The sequence below is a fragment of the Halichoerus grypus genome, chromosome 2 (assembly GCF_964656455.1).
Source record: "Halichoerus grypus chromosome 2, mHalGry1.hap1.1, whole genome shotgun sequence".
NCBI lineage: Eukaryota > Metazoa > Chordata > Mammalia > Carnivora > Phocidae > Halichoerus > Halichoerus grypus.
Genome location: NC_135713.1, coordinates 33,796,405 through 33,815,741, shown reverse-complemented (window position 1 = coordinate 33,815,741; position 19,337 = coordinate 33,796,405). Strand labels below are relative to the sequence as shown.

General features: G+C 43.5%; 1 long non-coding RNA gene across 1 annotated transcript; it reads right to left on the bottom strand.

Annotated features, from left to right (window-relative positions):
- On the bottom strand, positions 1–19,076 carry LOC144381072 (uncharacterized). The gene is made up of 3 exons (XR_013445539.1): positions 18,842–19,076; positions 9,636–9,753; positions 1–424 (listed from the first exon to the last, which is right to left on the bottom strand). It is a non-coding gene; the product is annotated as an uncharacterized LOC144381072 (long non-coding RNA).
- Positions 19,077–19,337: the final 261 nt, after the last annotated feature.

The following is a 19,337-nucleotide window of genomic DNA, read 5'->3' as shown; positions in this document are numbered from 1 at the left end:
TTTGTTTTGTTTTGTTTTGTTTTGTTTTTTTCAAGTGCTAACATTTTATTGGGAATTCAATCTCAGGAGAGCAGGAGTAAGGGGAAAAGGGAGTGAGAGAAGCAAAGGGGGAAACAAATACTAAGGGAGGGCATCATGAGTTGGCTGCTGCTATCTTGGGAGATGTCCTCAGAGAGCTGTATGAGGTGACTGGCCTCCAGCCAGTCCAGAGGAGGCAGGGAGAAGAATTTGTCTTCTGGCTTCCATCTCTCATTGGTCAAAGTTCACCTGTGCAGAGTGTCAATTCTCCTGTCCTTCTAGGCTGTGCCACCTGGCCCTAGTTCGGCAAGCTGGAGGCTTCAGATCAGGGCACTGCCATGGTTGGGATTCTGGTGAGAGTTCTCTTTTCCTGGCTTGCAGATGGCCACCTTCTCACTGTGTCCTCCTGCAGCAGAGAGAGAGAACCAGAATGGGTTTAATTAAAAAAATGAAAATACCAAGTGTTGACAAGGATGTGGAGCAACTAGAAATCTGTGTGCTGAAGGGGGTATAAATTAATAAAATCACTTTGGAAAACTGTCTAGAAGTATCTACTAAAATTATATACCTATGCTATGTCCCCAAATCCTACACTTAAGTAATATCTAGTTTAGTGAATATATTCACCAAAATACATGTAAAAGAATGTTCACAGGGCATCCAGGTGGCTCAGTCGGTTAAGCGTCTGCCTTCGGCTCAGGTCATGATCCTGGAGTCCCAGGATCGAGTCCTGCTTTGGGTTCCCTGCTCAGCGGGGAGTCTCCTTCTTCCTTTGTCCCCCTACCCCCACTCGTGCATGCTCTCTCTCTGTCTCTTTTGCAAAAATAAATAAAATCTTAAAAAAAAAAAAAAAAAGGAAAGAAAAGAACGTTCACAGCAGCCAGAAAATGGGAAAATACCTAGGTGCCCATCAACAGCAGGATGGATAGGTTTAGAATGTTACATTCATAAAATGAAATACTATCCATCAACGAGAAAGGACAATCTATAATTCATGCAACAATATGGATGTATCTCCCAAGTATACTGATGAAGGAACAGGATTCAATGCAAAGGAATCAGTATCACTAACAGTGGCGAGTAGCAAGCTGGCTGGCTTAGCTTTTTGCTTAACTTTAATTCACTTCATTGTCAGTTTGGGTTAGTGATTTGACGATCTGTATGGGAGACATCAGAAATGCCCATTTCTAGACTTCATGGGTTAGCAGACAGGCAATCAACATTTCATAAATAAAACATGCAATGGCATAAATATACAAAATATTTTGTATTTATATATAACACCTTACGTCACACACATACACATACACAGACATTTTGCTTTTGTGGAAAATTACTGTCCTCTCTTTCTCCCCTCCTCCCCCACCCAAGGCATCACTGTCCTTTCTTTCTCCCCCCCCTCCCACCCATGGCTCTAATTAACAAAAGATCACATATGATCTTACTTGTATGTGGAATCTAAAAATCCCTGGACTTGTAGATTCAGAGAACAGACTGATGGTTGCCAGAGGCAGGGGGTGAGAGATGAGTGAAATAGGTGAAGGGAGCCAAAAGGTATGAAATTCCAGTTATAAAATAAATAAGTCATGGTGATATAATGTATAGCATGGTGACTATAGTTAATACTGTATTGTACACTTGAAAGTTGCTAAGAATGTAGATTTTTTTTAAAAAAAGATTTTATTTATTTATTTGACACAGAGAGAGACAGCCAGAGAGGGAACACAAGCATGGGGAGTGGGAGAGGGAGAAGCAGGCTTCCCGCTGAGCAGAGAGCCCGATGTGGGGCTCCATCCCAGGACCCTGGGATCATGACCTGAGCCAAAGGCAGACGCTTAACGACTGAGCCACCCAGGCGCCCCAAGAATGTAGATCTTAAAGGTTCTCGTCACAAGGAAAATAATTGTAACACTTGTGGTGAATATTAACTAAATGTATTGTGATCGTTTTGCAGTATATACATCTATCAAATTATTATGTTGTACACCTGAAACTGATGCAATGTTATATGTCGATTATATCTCAGTTAAAAAAAAAAAAAACTCAAGGTTTATTAGCAAATACAGTCTGTAAATAAGAATTCTTTGGAGCATGCAGTGCTACTATGGTTTCAATGATCTCAGGCCCTTTTTTTCTAGGCAGAAACAGGAAGTCACCTTGCAATGGTGACTCGCTGGTCTTACTTGTTCTGTGAAGGGTTTCCTGAGTGGCTTCCATTTGCTGCATGGATATAAGATCAGTGAGTGAAGGCAAAGGTCACACAGTAAGATCTCCCTCCCTCCCTTTATGGCTTAGCAGCAGTTTCTTCCACTGATCAATGCAACATTCTGCGGAAGAAGCGTATAATGGGCCCAAGGAGGTCAGAGCATCTGGGAAAAGGGATCAACACTCTCACCTGAACTGCCGAAATGGGGGTTAGGCAAAACTGTCAGAGTAACCTGCCAAAACCCACTGGCAGGCAAGGCACCAACTGCTACTAAAAACAAAAACCCAACTCAGCTGAAGGGCAGGATTCTTCTCCGCTGATGACTCAGGGTTGATAACGGAGCCTTAGTGTCTGGGCACGGAGGCGGATTCCTTTCTACCTCGGGGTGTGGGTGAGAGTCAAAGCTCTCAAGACCCTGCCACTCAAGTTCTAGTGTCTGAGCCTGGTTGTGACCCTGGAGAGCCATACCTGTGGAACCAAAGCATAGAGCATTTCCATAAGCCGCTCTGTGCATCTGGGCCAGTAATCCTGTGGACTCCATGGTACTGGGACAGGCTCATGAGGACAGAAACCATGTTTAGGGTGTCCCCAGCTACACTCCTGGTGCTTAGCCCAGCGTCTGGCACATAGACGGGGCTCCGTGGATATGTGACCCATAAAGTTGCTAATAAAGGATTCTGGAAATGGAACACAATAACAGCACCTTATGGTAGCAAGCACATCGACTGTGCTGGGAGACTCCAACCTCTCTCTCTATCTGGCGTCTGGAAAACAGGAGTGCTCTGTTTTGCACTGAATTCTCAGACTATTCAGGTGGAAGAGAGAGAGAGGTCTCGAGAAGGAAATACTCTAGTGGTGGAGAATAAAGGTAAATTAATTTGCAATCAGTTGAAAATAAAAGAAATCTAGCTGTATTTACATTCCAAGACAGTGGAGCAAGTAGTAATGGTTACGTAAGAGACTATTTCAGGTATCTGACTCTTGGGGATCACAGGCAACCTTCTGATTCCCTGACAGGACATGTCTGAATAAGGCTTATTTCAACTGGGTTTGCCCTCAACACAACCACACTCATGTTTTATGTTAGAAATAGCTCCTCACTCCAAAATGGGCTCAAGTTACATTTTAGGGATAAAAGGAGAAACTCAGCATTTCTCGTTCCCCACACCAAATCCCCAAATCAGGCCAATCTTCCCATATTTCAGGCTGAGAAACCAGAGGCCGTGAAGACACAGCAAATATACTTTCTGGAACTAATATACTCACAATAACCATTATGTAAATAATTCCAATAAAATATGTGTTGTAATAGTCCTGCATGAGTTTTTATGGAGTTAAAAATTGCTATTTAAAACATACACACGCAACTTAGAAGCTGTATGTGACACTGTCTTCTATAAACTAAACATCCCTGAAATACTATGAAATACTTAAAAACGATGTCAGTATTCAATTTATTACCATAAGTTGAATTACATTTTAAAATGAGTATTATTTTTTTAGGAGCTAATGTTGATCTTTGATTTTGTTTTGTTTGTGCCGCATTATGTGGTGGAGAAAGCATCGGGTTGTTTTGATCAGACCTTGCTTGCAGTCCTTATACAGAATGTTGGATTGTTTGTCTGTAAATGGAGATAGGAAAATCTAGCTCAAAAGATGGTGCGGCCAGAGAAGGAGATGCGACCCCCTGAAGAATAAATAGTCTGTCTCTAAGAAGAATGGTGATGTGCTGTGACGGAATCCGACCCTCTCATGCTGGCTGAGGGGCTTGGGGCGGGGGGGGGGGTGCGGAACAGCTGAAGCCCACACACATGGCAGCCTCTGGGAGCTGGAAAAGGCAAGGAAACGGATCCCCTCCCAGAGTCTCCAGAAGAAACGCAGCCCCGGACACACCTTGATTTTAGCCCAGTGACACTCATTTCAGACCTCTGACCTCCAGAACTTTAAGGTAATCAATTTGTGTTGTCTTAAGTCATTAAAAAAAAAAAAAAGATTGTTGTGAGGATTTACTATAAAACACAGTGCTTGATATGTAAGAGGTGCCCAGTAACTATTAGTTGTGTTTTAAGGAAAACTGTATTCTGGTTTGTTTAAAGTAAGAAAGACCTCTGAGGTGAAGGTATTCTCCCCAGCTCGACTCTCGCCTTCCGATTGCTAACCCCGGAGCCCCTGTGAGACAGTTACAACCTGGCCTCAGTTCTGCTGTGGAGGGTTGGCAGGGGTCTGCCTTGTGCTTCAGAAAGAATAGCCAAGGGGAGAGCAGTGTCCTCCCAAGACCCGAGTGGTGACACCGGGGCCGTCACCAATAGAACAGAGGAGGTCTGTGCCCCTCAGAGCAGCAACTTCATGTGGGTCATTGGTAGCTGAGGCTGCAAAGGGCAGCAGGAATAAGGCAGAAAGTACACAAATTGCCTGTCCCTCAGCACAGCTGGGATAATACCCTTGGGCTCTGGTGGGGGCGGTGGTCACATGGAAGAAAAGTAAAACCTGACCATAAGGTTGGTGGAATTACGCGATCTCTCCATTGAGCATTGAAATAACGCGTCCCTATCTTTTAGGCACACGCTTTATTTGTTCCGTTGGGCTGGAAAGAAGTTTGAGGAAATGTCACTGTCTACCCTCCCTTTGTCTTTTCTTTATCAAGAACGTCCAAGAAGACCTAGATGGGAAGAGTTAGAGAGACAGTGAGCACAATAGCAAAGGATAAAGTTACAAAGGATAAAGCAACAGCTCTTTGAGATAAGGGAGCCTGTAATGTTTTTGCTTGTATTTGTTTTCCCTCTGCTTCCACTTTTCACCGAGCCTGCTTCCCCAAAGCCATAGCTAAAGATCAATGCCAATAACTGGTACCTGTTCTCCTGTGTTATTGGGAGTGGTGTCAGATCACTGAACTTGACATCTACTATGATCATCTGTGCTATACTGAATTAGTGGCCCCAATTCTTTGTCCTTCCCTGTACCCACATGTGACTTTGCAGTTCCTGCCACAAAAGCAGAGTGTATTACCCTTCCCCTTGACTTTGGACTTGACCCCATGACTTACTTTGGCAAGGTAGCAGATGTGACACAATTAGGAGCTTAAAAAATGCCTGCGTGGTGAGGCTGGCCTCTTGCACTCTGTTATTGGAGAAGAATCCTCCACTCTGGGTAGCTTCTCCCTCCAGTCTGGGTCCCAGAATGAAAACACACAGAGAAAAGGTCTGAGCTGGCCAGACCCACAGCTTGAATGGAGCTTCTCTGCTGACCCCTGCCTAAACCTCTGGTTAGCCTGTGGGCACGTGGACACATAAATGATTGCTGTCGTAAATCACTGAGTTTGGGGGTGATTTTATTACACAGTGGTAGCTGACTAATACACCCCATTTCTGGTGGAATGGAGGTAGAGAGAAAGGAATGCTTTTTGATAGGAATTCATCTGTCAACGGGGAAATGCCACTACATCAAAAGCTGGAGAGGAAAAAAGGTAATGGGGCTAGGGTGACAAGGAGGCTATAAGAAAAACAAGATGAATCTGGAGGATGAGAGAAAATAAAATCAGAGCAGTATCACCCCTAGGAGTGGGCTGTGCAGAGTGACTTCCTTTCAAAGAGTATAGTATGGGGAAGGGGGAGGGGGAAGAGTAACTTGGCAGTGGACTACCTCAGCCGGTGACCAAGGTCGACATTATCAGTGGTGAGTCAGGCTGATAGTGTGTAAGCCGGGTGTGATATGATGAGAATGGCGCCTTAACCTCTGGTCTTCTTCCCCAAACCCACAACCCCAGTCTAAGCATGGCAAAAACATCAAACTCCAATTGAGGGCCATTCTATAAGATAGCTCACCAGCATTTCTCAAAACTGCCAAGGTTAACAGAAACAGGGGAAGTCTGCGGGGAGGAGAATTGGATGAAGATGGCCAAAAGGTACAACCTTCCAGTTATAAGATGAAGAAGTACTGGGGATGGAGTTTACAGCATAGTGACTATAGATGACCCTGCTGTGTGGTTTGCAAGTTGCTGAGAGGTTAGATCCTGAAGGTTCTCCTCAAAAGGAAAAAAAAATTTCTTTTTCTTTTCTTTTTCTTTTCTTTTCCTTTCCCTTTTCTTTCTCTCTCTCTTTCTTTCTTTCTCTCTCTCTCTCTCTCTTTCTTTCTTTCTTTCTTTCTATACAAGATGATGGTATTAACTGAACTTATTGTGGTCATCATTTCATAGTATATGTAAGTCAAGTCATTACGCTGTACACCTTAAACTTACACAGTGCTGTATGTCAATTATATCTCAATTAAACTGAAAGAAAAAATATTTAAAAGCAAAAACAAAACAGGAAAAGTCTGAGAAACTGTCAGAGCTTAAGGCAACATGATAATGTAATGTGGTATCATGGATGGTATGCTGAAGAGAAAAAGAAAAGCTGAGGAAATCTAAATTAGTTCATGATAATGTATCAATGTGGATTTATTAGTTGTGACGAATGTACCATATGTAGGACATTAACAATAGGGGAATCTGGGTGCGGGGTACAGGAGAACTCTGTACAATATTTGCCTTTTTCTGTAAACCTAAAACTCATCTAAATTAAAAGTATACTTTTAACAATTAGAAAAGTAAGATTTTCTTAACCAAATTCTCACTTTTCCCCCCAAAGACTTTTCACATTTTTTTTTGCTTTGATTTCACTCATTGATATCATTTCTTTCTCTTTCCTTAAGGCTTGGAAATCCCAGTTCACTCATCTCTCTTTGAGATAGTGTGTTCAATTTCTCTCCCTGCCCTTCATTTGCTCCCATGTCACCTGCTGTCATCCTAGCACATCTGACCAGTTTTCCTGTTCCCTGATTTGTGGGTGTCGATAGCACACCACCCTGGCCAGGGCAAGACCGGGCAGGTCAGGGCAGCCAACCCACCATCATCTCAGCCACTCAAACTTTGTCACCTTAAAGAGCGTATCTTGTTTTCTTTGAGCAAAGATTATTTCTTTGAGGAACTCTGAAAACAACCCAGCATTCTCATTCTAGGCACCAAAAAAATCTTAGAAGTTAAGAACATCATAGCAGGAACTCTGAAAATCATCTGGCCTACACCTCTCATTTTAAAGATGAGGGCCAGAAAAAATAAAGTTAACAGGGTTAAGCTCAAAACCAGGTTTCCTAATTCAGACATTATATGTGCAGTTCCTTACACGAACTTGTTAGAGAAATAATGACCCAGATCAACTACATTCGTATCAGAAAATAGCTATTAAGTAGCTACTTTGGGCAAAGCATTGTGCTAGATGTTGGAGGCAATAGAAACATGAGCCAGAACTGTGTTTGCTCCCAGGGAGCTTCCACTCTAGGGATGGGTAGAAAATAACACCCATATGTGGAATAAATATAATAGAAGCAAGAATAATGTATGTGCCATAAGTAGTATAAGGTTGTGAGGAGGGAGGCATGACATCCAACTGAGGCTATCAAGAAAGGATTCATGGAGGGGGTTTCATTTGTGGTGGACTTGGAAGGATGGCTGATCTTGGTAGGTGGAGTTGAGGGCAGAGGTGGGGAGTGGGCGAGACACTGGGAACAGAAGAGCATGAGCCACGTCAGAAACATGGAAAAGGATAGTCTGCATTTGAGGAAAAACAAACCATTGGGTTTGGTAAGAAGATTCTTCAATAGACTAGAATAGCATGATGTAGGGCTTTCAGTGACTGTGGCTTTGGTATTTAATTCTGTAAGGAATAAGGGATGCCCAGGGGCGCCTGGGTGGCTCAGTCGTTAAGCGTCTGCCTTCGGCTCAGGTCATGGTCCCAGGGTCCTGGGATCGAGCCCCGCATCAGGCTCCCTGCTCCGCGGGAAGCCTGCTTCTCCCTCTCCCACTCCCCCTGCTTGTGTTCCCTCTCTCGCTGTGTCTCTCTCTGTCAAATAAATAAATAAAATCTTTAAAAAAAAAAAAAAGAAGGAATAAGGGCTGCCCAATTTGTGGCACAGGGAATGAAGATGTGGGACTTTCCCTGGCTTGGTGTTTTTCACTACAGAGGAGCAAGGTTAGAGCCACACTTTACTTCCAGCGCGGGAACCCAGAGAACATGGGGCTTAAGTGGACCAACACAAGCATGGCCAGTTATACGATGAGGAGGGAGTTATGCAACAAGATGAGGGCGAGGCTGGGAGGGTCAAGAAACTACAAATAAGAGGCTCATTTGTCTGGAATATTCTCTTATGTTGAGCATCAGGAGCGTACTTAAGGAAATTAAATTGCTATAATAGACACAAAATTCCAAAATGAGTGCTAGAATAAGTTGCAGATTTTCAAAGGAAAGGCTCAAACACTAGTTTCATAATTCTAAAAATACCCACCCCATAATAAGGCTGTCATGGTCAATTTTATGTGTCAGTAGGGCCAGACTACAGTCCCCAGTCACTCAGTCAAACAGAAATCTAGGTGTTGCTGAGAAGGTCTTTTGTAGGTGTAATTAAAATCCAAAGTCAGGGGCACCTGGGTGGCACAGTCGGTTAAGCATCTGACTCTTGGTTTTGGCTCAGGCCGTGATCTCAGGGTCGTGAGATAGAGTCCCATATCGGGCTCAGAGTCTGCTTGAGATTCTCTCTCCCTCTCCCTCTGCCCTTCCTGCTCATGCTCTCTCTCTCTGAAATAAATAAATAAGTCTTTGAAAAAAAACCCAATCCAAAATCAGTTGACTTTAAGTGAGATTATCTAGGTAATCTGTGTGGGCCTGATTCAGTCAACTAAAGTTGAAAAGCTTTAAGAGCAGAGCTGAGGTTTCTCCGAAGAAAAAGAAGTTTCACTTGTGGGGTACAGCTTTGGCCGCGGCCAGAGATTTCCAGCCTGCCCTTCTGGACGGCCTGCCCTATGGATTTGCCTCCACAGTCATGTAACTCAATGCTTGCAATAAATTTCTTAATATGTATCCCCTGTTGGTTGTTTCTCTGGTTGAACCCTGACTGACAGAACGAGTTCAAAGAGGAGTACTCAAAAGACCAGTTAGTGAGGAGAATTCCTTTGGACAGAGGTGTGCTTTGACCATCTTACCTCAACTGAGGTGCGACTGTGGTGGGACCCCCAAGATTTTGACATGTGTTCCCTGAAGTTGAGGGCAGCTTGGACCCATAGCAACAGTCGAGGCTGAGAGTTGGTGAGCTTTCTCCTTTAGCAGAGGGGCCACCAAAACCAGGACGGAGACTTCCAAGTAAAGATATGAATGAAGCAACATTGACATTTGCTTCCTAGTGAAAACTGACTAATATGATCACATGTGGGCTTTCTCAAAAGCCATACATCCATAAAAATAGAAAGCCTCGAAAAAGAGACAAAAGGAACAAAATTTTGTGGGCAAGCAAATAAAGGAGTGATAAAAATCCTAGCAGAACCTGTGGTGGACCAGGGCAGGCCTTTTTCAGAAGGGCCAGGCTGACATTGCACCGTTCCTACCTGGTGAAGAACCGCTGGGAGCACCCTCTTTCTGCGAGTCGGCAGCTCTCAACAGGAAGGGGGGAGTATATCCCTAGCGTCTTCTTCCAAAGTCTCTAGTTAGGTAAGTCACTCCTTCCTGTCAGGGGAGGGGACAGTAAGTGGGTACAGAGGGGCCAGGAGAATTATATAGTCATACCCTCCACGTGCCATCCCCCCCCCCCAGCAAGGGCTACACCATCTTTGTGTTATCTTTCTGGGTTTCACAAGGACCAATTTTAAAAAGACACAGACACAGTTGGATTAAAACACCTATCAGTTAAAATCCCACACTCATACTCTCCCAATAACAACACAGAGAATGAAATAACTTCAGAGGGTTTTTTTTAAAACCTAAATTCAGCAAAGTACAATTAATTCAGCAAGGTACAACCATAGAAAGTCAGCCGTTGTATCCGACACCAGTTCTGGCTGGGTTTAAACAGAAAAGGGATTTACTGCAACGATAGGGTGCGTCTTAGAGACCTTCAGGGAAGGCTGAAAAGGCAGGATTGGAAAATGGACAGAAACGAAAGGAGGCTCTCCCGTCAGGAGGGGCCTGATGCGCCCGCCACACGGGTGCAAGGGCCGTGGCCTGCATCACTGCTGTTGAGCACACTTCTGGCCTTTGGCCCCCAGAAAACGGGCGGTGCGGCCACTGTCAGGATTCTCTCCTTGCCTTGCTTCTTTGCAACACTAACCTCGGATTCAAAGACCCAGGTGGATGCATCTGAGAGGCTAAATGCTTTCTCCTCGTTAGGTGATCTGGGAAAGTAAGTATCTGCTGTTTTCATCTGATTGTAGGAGGAAAAGAATTCATGGGGAATTCCTTAAATATGGGAAAGAGGTCCACATGCGAAGAAGGGAAAAGAAAAAGCGACAAATGTGTACTACAACAATTTTTGGCAGTAGGGCAAATAACCAAATATTCTCATGTATTAAAACAGGTCATACCTAACCCCACAGTTTCATATTCTATAGTGCTTTTATTATCACTGGAGAGATCAAGCACGAAATTCAACTTATCAAGAATTAAAGCCCAGGGGCGCCTGGGTGGCTCAGTTGGTTAAGCATCTGATTCTTGATTTCTGCTCAGGTCATGATCTCAGGGTCATGCACACACTCTCTCTAAAATAAATCTTTATATATATAAAACAATTAAAGTCCACAAAACAAAAAGTTAATACAACAATAAATCTTGGTCCCAAGTAGGAGAATCAAGGAAGAAAATAGCTAAAACAAGAAATATTGAAGTTCTCATGCTCATTATATCATATTTTTTCTACTTTTTAAACTAGAAGCATTCAGTATGTGGGTACAGTAAATTAACATCCATTTCTGTGTTCAGAAACTGAGCCTCAAGCCAATATTTAAAGATTTTATTTATTTATTTGACAGAGAGACACAGCGAGAGAGGGATCACAAGCAGGGGGAGTGGGAGAGGGAGAAGCAGGCTTCCCACTGAGTAGGGAGACCGATGCAGGGCTCGATGCGGGGCTCGATGTGGGGCTCGATGTGGGGCTGGATCCGAGGACCCTGGGATCATGACCTGAGCCGAAGGCAGACGCTTAACCACTGAGCCACCCAGGCGCCCCTCAAGCCAATATTTAAAAATGGCAACCAAACTTTCCTTTTATTTCTTCCTGACTTTTTCTTAAATATTCAGCTTTCAGTAACAATATTGATAACCGTTCTGGGCATATTGATCCTTAATTATTCTTTATTTTAACATTTGCTACAATTTAGGACTCTCATTTTGAGAGTAAGGGTATTCTGGAATATAAACAGTTACTATTTTTTTTTTTTTTTAAGATTTTATTTATTTATTTGACAGAGAGAGACACAGCGAGAGAGGGAACACAAGCAGGGGGAGTGGGAGAGGGAGAAGCAGGCTTCCCGCTGAGCAGGGAGCCCGATGCGGGGCTCGATCCCAAGACCCTGGGATCATGACCTGAGCCGAAGGCAGAGGCTTAACCACTGAGCCACCCAGGCGCCCCCTATTTTATTTTTTTAAGAGTTATTTATTGGAGAGAGAGAGGGCTCATGTGCCCACACAAGCAAGTGGGGAAAAGGGCAGAGGGAGAGAGAGATCTTTCATGCAGACTCCCCACTGAACCAGGAGCACAGCCTGACTCAGGGCTTGATCTCATGATCCATGAGATCGTGACCTGAGCGGAAACCAAGAATTGGACGCTTAACTGACTGAGCCACCCAGGCGCCCCAAAGTTACTATTTTAAAACAACTTTTGCATAGTAGCACTTCCTTTGCTCAGTTGGAAGCCCTGAAAGTTAGAGCTCTCTGTACTTTCCCCACATAAACACATCAATCCTGGACAGGATATGCCTGCATGTATCAAAGATATTTTCAAAAATATATTTTTAAACATGTTTGTGAATTGGCATTCCATATTCTTGATTACATATTTTATTTGCCTGCACTTCTCCAGGCAACCATCGTCGAAACTGGCATTCCGAGTGTATCATAATAAGCATTGAAAACTTGGTTGACGTTGAGTGTACTTCTGGTTAAAGTTATGGTTCCTGTACTTGCTACTATTCTCTTTGCCTAAAATAAATTATGACTATCCCCCCTCTCCAAGTCTGGCTAACACCTATTAGTTCTTTAAACTCAGCTCAGTCACCCTGTCTTTTGTTTGTTCTTCAAACACAAGAAGTTTATGTTCGTCTCAGAAACTTTGTACTTGCTGTTCTTGCAACACCCAGCGTTTCATATGGCTGGCTCCTTCTGATCATTTCTCAGCTCCACTGTCACAAAAAAATGACTGTTTTCCTCATCACCTCATGTATCACCATCCTCCTCCCAGCCAATAATATTCTCCTGCTTTATTTGCTTAATACTATTTTATCTGGAAATATTTCAGCTTATTAATTAATTAATTTATATATTTGCTTACATATTTCTCTGGCTCCTTCCCAACTTTAATATTGTGATTTATAATTAGAAATGTATTTTTGGTCTGTGTCCCATTTCTGGCACAGAGCTCCTAAAACCCTTGGAATATCCTAAGTGATGAGTGATAAAGGTGTCGTTATTCATAACAAACCTTTCAACCACACCTGAGTTTATGTTGATGAGGTAAATTTTGGAAAGCACCTAAGGATGCTGGCTGGTTGTCAGGGGAACCAACATTGTGTTTAGAGGATTGGAACTTTCACTCCTCCCCGCCGCCCCAGTCCCCCCCTCCCCGACCCCCAGAGAGGGGAGAGGGGCTGGAGATTGAATTCGATCAACCATGTCTAAGAAATGAAGCCTCCATAAAACCCCAAAAGGACAGAGTTTGGAGAGCTTCTGGGTTAGTGACCCACCCAATGCTGGGAGGATGACACACTCCAAACTCCGTGGGGACAGAAGCTCTTGTACTTGAGACACTTCTGGATCTTGCCCTATGTATCTCTTCATTTGGCTATTGGTTTGTATCCTTAAAATCCTTTGTAACAAGCCAATGATCTAGTAAGTAAACTGGTTTCCTGAGTTCTGTGAGTTGCTCTAACAAATTAATGAAACCTAAGGAAGGTGCTGTGGGAATCTCTGATGTATAGGTGGTGGGTCAGAAGCACAGGTAATAACCAGGAATTGTGATTGGGATCTGAAGTGGTTTGAGAGGGGGGTAGTCTCGTGAGACTGAGCCTTGAAACTGTAAGATCGGATGCTATTTCCAGGTAGACAGTGTCAGAATTGAGTTAAATTGCAGGACAGCTAGCTGGTGTCAAAGAATTACTTAATGTGTGGGAAACCCACATGTCTGGTGTCAGAAGTGAAGTAGTGTTCGAGGACTGAGAGTAGAGGAAACACATAGGAGTGTGTTTTTCTTTAGACCACCCCACTAGAAAGAAAGCTCTATGGGAACTAGGACTTTGCTTATCTTGTTTCCACCTGTTAACCTTGTGGGATGGGAATCTTGAGCAAGAAAGGGTGCCTTTTTGAGAAAAATGCCAACACCAAGGAAATCACTCTTCAACGTTGGAGAGCACTGTAATAGTAAAAGACATCAACTGACCTCTTGAATCCAATAATCCTTGAAATAAAACCAACCTCCTGATTTTTCATTATGCGAACAAATTGATTAAGCTAGTTTATGTTGGTTTCTGTTCTTTGCAATCAAAAGAGTATTAACTAATACACCAGTAAATGGCATCTCCAAATTAAATTAACCAGCAACCAATTAGGGCTTAAAGGGAGTGTCTTGCCATAAAATCCCACATCTGGTAGGAAGAGTTCTGTGATTACTCAGCCTCGATGCAGCCCCCAGACCCCCAGACACCCATATCCACACATAGGAAGATGACTGTGGTGCAGCTCCCAGCTGGGGACTCCTCCACATGGCAGACACAGTTCCTGCCTATCTTTTAGTCCTTTGATCCACATTCCTTGTAAATAGAATCCAGAAATTCTTTTTTATTTTATTTTTAAAATTGTTTTAGAGAGAGAGAGAGAGAGAACGTGAACAGTGGGGGGAGGGGCAGAGAAAGAGGGAGAGAGAGATTATCGCAAGAAGGCTCCACGCCTGATGCGGGGCTCAATATCGTGACCCTGAGATCATGACCTGAGCTGAAATCAAGAGTTGGACACTCAACCAACTGAGCCAACCAGGCGCCCCAGAATCCAGAAATTCTTTTTCGGAAGGCTGAAGCTAATACTGATGATGGCATTCTCCCATCATGATTGATTTAGGAACAGGCATGTGATGCAATTCTGCTCAATGAAATATGAGAGGAAGTCTAAGGAGGCTTCCGGAAAAGTTGTCTTTGCTCTTCCAAAGGGATTTAGGGAAGGATGCCCTTTTTCCTTCTTCCAGCCTTTGGATATTGTTAGGCGAGGACATGCTTAGACCTGTTGCAACCATCTTGTGATGGGACTAAATAAGCCTGAGATAAAAGCCAACCAAAGCCACGGGGTTAGTGGAACGAAACCATGGGGAGATGGGTACCCAGCAGCCACAGAGCTCTTGCTCCTTGTGTACTACGAACGCCTTTACATGGAGCTGTGGGAACCTCCGAGGCTCTCTTTCATACTCCCTTATTGTTGTAGTGTCAGGATAGGGTTGGTCTTCTTCCCAGGCACCTCCTCATGCGACCTCGTGCGACCGGTCCAACATGTTTTCTTTCAAAAATCTACGGACCAATAGCAGACCCTAATCTTTATATTTAATGTGCTCCTCCCCTCCCCCTGGGATATATGTAAAATTCGTCCAAGACTTGTTCCTCCTTGCCCCGAAGTGTTCCGTGGAACAGGACTTGAGGCTCTACAGCTCAGCAATCAGGCAGCGGGGGAGGGGAATGCCAGTTTCCTCTTCCTGTGAACAACCCCAAACTTTGATTTAACCTGGTAGTAATGGAGAGAGAACCACCCTTCCTCCAGAGGGCAAGAAGATATTGTCCTCTCCCTGGAATCCCAAACTCCTCCCTGTACTGATGTCTCTTGACCTCCCTCTCTTCCTACCCTCACCACCCCATGGTGGTGAGGGCAGGTGGTGGTTGATGGTAGAAAGGTTTTTCTTTCACCAGTTCAAAAGCCCTTTGTAGGAATGAAACTGGCTTCAGTATGGCTCTTTACAGTGTGAAGTATTTAGTGTCTCTTTACTTCTCAGCTTTGGGCCTCAGTGTTCATGCCTGCCTGTGTGCTCCACTTCTAGGGTTACTCACTTGTAACCACATTGCATTACTCAGGCTATTTGTGGGCTGGGCACTGTCTTAATACATTCCTTCCATACACTGCTGTGAGGGAGACTGAAGGCAGAGCATTCTTTCAGGATGTGGAGTCTTCTGTGAGTTGTCTTCTAAGGACCTGGAAGCAGGGTCATCTGCTGAAGAATAAGCTTTAAAAAGTTGACGCACACTGAAGCAGAGATAAAAAAAAAAAGTCACTTTAAAGAAACCAAATGTTGCTCAGGCAGTTAGGACTAGACTTTAACCTGATTGATTGTACTGACTTGTTTAGAGAACAGACAGGGGAAGTAGAGATGGTCGGCCATGGACTAATAAAAAAGGAGATAGATACAAATGCAAATGGTGTCCAATTAAGGATGGGTCACAGAAAAAAGAGATTAGGAGTGGATTTTAAATATTCTTGAGTCAATGGCAAAGCCAGTCTTAAGGTGGCATGGGTGAAGTTCATTGGTAGTTTCATGGCCTTGGCATATCTTCACTCCTGTTGGGAAGACCATCCTATTGAAAAATGGATACATAATGTTATCTTAACCTGATGAGAAGAAGAGCTTGAAAGAACTGTGTTTCTAATTTTCTTCCCAATTCCATGTTTACCAATCAATGTTCTGAGGATGACATGACTTCCCATGTTGGTTAACCTAGAGGGTGAGTCATGTAGACTTCAAGGGTTGTGGTCCCTTTTGTACTATAAATAGTAAAGGGGCATTCTGATTTTATGCATCATAAACTTGGTGAGTGTAGTGCAACCCTCAGAGATGGACTTGTTCTTAGCAAGCTGATGAAAAAAGTCTGCGGAGCCCATGAGCCAGGCACCAAACTGTTGTATGGTAAGAGTCCCCAGACTAGTAAGTGCTGTCCTCTGAGGCCTCTCGGGAGAAGTTACTTACCTTCCTTTACTCAACATCTACCACCCACCCCAGTCTACCTTCTTTGAACACAACTGTGTTTTTGTATATAGAACATAGAAGGAACATGGGTTTTGACATCACAAGACCTGGATAGGAACTCATCTTTTCTACTTTGTAACTGAGTAACTTGAAACAAGTCACCTAACCTCTCTGCACCTCAGTTTCCCCAGTGGTAAACTGGAGGGATAGTGTATATAAGACACATACTACCATCCCTGAAAAACAGCTGATACTCAGGAAACTCTTATTACAAATGTTGACAAGTGAGAAGGAGATTAACCTCAGGATCACACTGTGGGAAGAATATTCCATTGAACTCACTCCTTTCCCTCCAAGCGGTAAGGAAAAAATATCAGATGCTGTTCTATTAACACTCCTTTTACCTCCTACTCCACCCTCTCCTACTCTTTACCTAGTGAGAAAAAGGCTGGAAGCCCAGCCTTTTGCTATATTTACTTTTCTCTTCTCCATTCTTTAGACTATGAACTCTTTGAGGAAAGAGTCTTTCATTGTGTCTTCTCACTGTCTAGCACAAATGGGAGCCACAAATGGGAGTCCATATAAAATTTTACATTTCTTAGCAGCTACACTAAAACTAAAACAGATGAAACTAATTTTAGTATTATATTTTATTTAACCCCATATAGTCAAAATATTATCATTATAACATATATCAATATAAAAATAATGAAGGTGATATTTCCTGTTTTTGTACTAAGTCTTTATTTTTTTTTTAAAGATTTTATTTATTTATTAGAAAGAGACACAGCGAGAGAGGGAACACAAGCAGGGGGAGTGGGAGAGGGAGAAGCAGGCTTCCTGCAGAGCAGGGAGCCCGATGTGGGGCTCGATCCCAGGACCCTGGGATCATGACCCAAGCCGAAGGCAGACGCTTAGTGACTGAGTCACCCAGGCGCCCCTGGACTAAGTCTTTAAAATGTGGTGTGTGTTTGACACTTATATCTCATCTCACTTTGCACTAGCCACCTTTCAAGTACTCAAGAGCCACATGTAACTAATGCTTGTCATTGGACAGCAGGGGTCTACCACAATCCCTGCCACAGAGTAAGGAAAAAGTAAATGTTCAGTGAATGAATTTATAATACAAAATGTTATCATTACATCTTCCTGCCTCTTAATAAACTTGTTCCTTTCGTGGGCAGAACAATAAACTATATTTTGCCTTTGATGTAAAGCATCTATAGTGCGTGACCAACATGACTTAGCATTAAATTTAGAAACTATAATAAAACAAAGATCTTAATATGCACATTCTAGTATGACATTGACTCCACTGTGCTTGTGTAAAATTGTGGCTCAAAAAACTTGCAGCCCCTTCGAAAATAAATATATGTATATTTTGTCCTCATTCGCATGGGCCATAGCTAATATTTCTGTAGCCTGGTATTATCTGCTATTATATTCCACAGAATCTCAGAGGCTTGTTCTTAAAAATTCAATTGAGATGCTCTACATCTAATTATTAACCCATTTTATTGTTCATTGCTTAGCTTCCCTGTACCATGCTCACTTTGCTTAATTGAAGATTAATTTGATCAAAAAGACAATCTGTGCCTTGTGGGACTTTTTTGTTTGTTCAAGATGATCATCCTCACAGCTATCTGGCTAATCATTTCCTACTATGAACTCCTGGAGTTGGTACTATTTGCTATCCCTTTCTAAGGACAAAGCTGTATCTACTTTCTTGTGTTTGTCCTCAATGCCTTTCAGTACATTCTAATATGCCAAGAATGTTTAATTCCCCCCTCACAATTGCTGATGATCACATCCAGGCAATTTTCCTCTCTCTATCACCCAGTTACTTTATGAGAGTCTGAAATGGGCAATAATACTACGGAGTGATAACCATTGAGTGGTCCGTTCCCACGAGTAACTTATGCCACCACTTCCCAGCGGTTCCACTGCCAATATATTTTGCCACTTTGCTGCTGAGAATGTCCTTACTAGGTTAGTATCTATAGTGGATAATAAATTTCCTATAACGGTAGTTGTGTGATGCGCAGAATCATCAATGGCCTCTTATCAACAGCATTCCTGGGTCTCAATAAAACAGAGCGAGAGAGATATAAACAACTCTGAATCTCTCATGGTCCCCATCAAAGCTAAGTTTTACGGTTTCTCAATCTGAGGAGATGAGGTAGAGTCTAATTTAAAGCCATAATTGTCCTCCTTTGGATTCTCACAGTCTTCCAGTGATTTCCTCCAACTTGCTCCTCTCTATTTTCTGGGGGAGCTAGGCAGTTTATATCCTATGGATTTGCTGTACCAATTATGGGGCCCCTTCCTTCTTCCAACAATTGGCACCTACCACATATCTAGCTCAGAAGATACACTGGGGTCAGATGGAGCCCCTTCCTTCAGAGTGCATGAGCTAGTAAAACTCCTAGAATCAGGATCAATTTCCCTGCTCAGGCAAGGCCCCTTACCGTCCTCACTGGTGTGTCTAACCCCAAACCATCTTGTTTCCAGTTTACTTAGGAAGAATTGTCCCAATAGCAGTCTCTTAAAAAGTCAAGGTAGTTTTGAATAGAGGTATTAGGTATTTACAAATCGGGTGTCTAGAATACTTACACATTTACAAATTCTGAGTGACATCCTGTTCAAACTTGTCATGCAGGCGCGTTTGGCTGCTCTGGAAATCAGAAGACGTTAAGACTGAATTCAAATAAAGTATTGCAGAAATCTCACAGGTGAAGCCCAGCTCTGTTGCTAGGCAACCTGACAGACTCGCAAGTGGGGACCAACTTGCCTCCCACACTTGACCATCTCTCCCCAGTGGTGGGACGCGGAGACCTCATTGGCTCCCGTCTCCTCTCACTAAACTCCAATTGGTCGGAGAACCTCTCACTCCGTTCCCGTTGGCTCTCGCTGTCTCTCGCCGCTCTGTAATTGGCAGGCCGGCTCTCGGGCCACCCCACGTCACTCTCTCACCCCACTTCCTCGGCCCTCCAACTTTGTCCCCGCCCCTTCCCCCGCCCTTCCAGCCACGAGGGAAAACCCTAGCAAGAGCCCGCCTCTAGTTTTCTTCGGATTGGTAGAAGCCGGACCAGGGGGCGGGCACTGCCGG